General features: G+C 45.1%; 1 non-coding gene across 1 annotated transcript; it reads right to left on the bottom strand.

Annotated features, from left to right (window-relative positions):
* Positions 1–405: 405 nt before the first annotated feature.
* LOC141616061 (small nucleolar RNA R71) lies at positions 406–512 on the bottom strand. Its single transcript, XR_012530438.1, has one exon. It is a non-coding gene; the product is annotated as a small nucleolar RNA R71 (small nucleolar RNA).
* Between the last annotated feature and the right edge of the window lie 1,699 nt (positions 513–2,211).

Raw genomic sequence — 2,211 nt, 5'->3', positions numbered from 1 at the left:
CAGTCACTTCTCCGAAATTCCAGTCATGGTGAAGAAGCAACTATAGCGAGTCATTCTGAGCCGACAGCTGCAAATCTATACAAGGGGTTCGAATTACCTGGAGCCGATAGGAAATTCGAACCGAAGCCTTCTTATATTAGTTTGGTTGAGAAAAACCAATTTGGGAGAGCTGCAACTGAAGATGCAGCTAAGCATATGGAGATATTTATCGATTATTGCTGCTCTATACCCTCACCGACCGGTGTGACCCAAGACCAGATAAAAGAAACTATGTTTATATTCTCACTCCGCGATGCTGCAAGGGAGTGGTACAGAGATCTGGATCGAACTGCTCATGGGATCACCGACTGGAATTCTTTGGCATTGGCATTCTACAAGAAATACTTATCTGCCTCAAAGACGAATGCCATTAGAGCTCAGATCACGAGCTTTAAACAAGGGCCAGATGAGAGCTTTCATGAAGCATGGGTCCGTTTTAAGAAGCTGGTGCGAACCATTCCACACCATGGGTTCGAAAAATGGAGCTTGTGCAATCAGTTCTATAACGGGTTGTACGACGATCAGAGGGCTATCTTGGATGCTGCAGCCAATGGCCCTCCACCCACAAAGCTAAGTATGGGAATTCCAGAGGGAATCAAAGAAGGTGTGCTGAATCTCCTTCTGTAGCTGCACTTGAAGCTCTCACTGCGAGATTTGACAAGTATGAACTGGGAGGAGCTTCAAAAGGAGGGATGTACCATGTTAATGATGTTTTAGATGGTCCTTTCGTCTGCAGAAGGTGTGGAGCTGAGGGCCACGTGTCAGAGAACTTTCCTAGTCCCTTTGAGTCTTGTGCTGCCTTTCAACATTATAGGCAGACAAACACCTACTATGAGCCTAATGTTCATCCCAACCTGAGGTGGAGTAGTCAGAATGTCCTGAATCCGACTCAACCTCCACAAAGAGCAGAGCGGCGCAAAAACTTATGTGCCCCCTCACAAACAACCATATCGAAACCTCCCTATGTGCCGCAAAGAAGAATAATCCCAAAATTCCGACTTTGCTGAATTGAAGAATATGTTGCAAAAGGAGTCCCAAGCTAGAGAGGCCGGAATGAAACTTCTAGAGAGCCAAATTGCTCAATTGGCTAGCAAGAATACGACTCGAGCTCCGGGACACTTGCCGACTCAAACTGATCAAAAGGAGACCCTTAATGCCATTACTTTGAGGAGTGGGTCTACCCTGGAGGGGCCTGCCATGGTCGAGGACGCTTCTGAAAACAATGAGGCGGAACCAAGTCAAAAGAAAGCTGTAACGAATAATAGCAAGAAAAAGTCGTCTACCAGGTATATCAGTCGATCGACTGATATACCCAGTCGATCGACTAAAGCGCGGGTTACAGAAGCTTCTGGAACTGTTGACCTAAGTCGATCGACTGAGCAAGGTGGTCGATCGACTGAGGCCGCTGCTGATATTGAGAAATTTCGTCCTCCAATGCCCAATAATCTGAGAGACCACTTGTTTCGGGGTACGACAGTCCCAAAAATATTGGGGCAAGACCCGAGTGCTGATGGGTCAGTCCCGGCTCCGAAGTACGACCCAATGTCGATCAATGGTTCATATTTGAGACGGTCTAAAGAGGGGTCATGCTTCAACAAGGAAAAGGTGGTGGACTTTCAGCCTAAGTCCACGGATGCCGGCATGCGAGACTTAGAAGAGAGGGCTAAGCTACTTCTTACAGCCCCATATCCGGAGAGACTAGTGCCGACGAAGGAACAGGTATCTTTTAATAAATTTGAAAAAGTTATTCGTAGCTTGAATGTACAAGTGCCTTTCCTTGAGTTAGTCAATCAAGTACCTGCTTACACTAAATTCATGAAACAACTCTTTTTTTTTTTGGTAAAAGGTAAGTATATTAGAAAAGAGATGTCAATGTACAATGCTCATATGATCATATTACATAAGATTTTTGCTCTCTAACCATTCAACATCAAATATGCTTAAATGACTCTTATCTCTCTCCCTTATCCTAGCTTTCATATCATTTAGAATTCTTTTTGCTAGCCATTCAGGACGAACTAGAACCATCTCGTGTCTGCAAATATTACGCTGCTGCCAAATCCCATACACTGCACTGATCACCATAGCATTCTGTACCCCCTTTTGCACTGTCGAACCATGCCTGATCAAACACCATTCTAGAGCATTTGTTGCAGGGATGCCTACCCCACT

This window comes from Silene latifolia, chromosome 11 (assembly GCF_048544455.1).
Source record: "Silene latifolia isolate original U9 population chromosome 11, ASM4854445v1, whole genome shotgun sequence".
NCBI classification, from domain to species: Eukaryota; Viridiplantae; Streptophyta; class Magnoliopsida; order Caryophyllales; family Caryophyllaceae; genus Silene; species Silene latifolia.
Note: the sequence above shows the minus strand (reverse complement) of the source record. Positions and strands in the feature narration are given on the sequence as shown.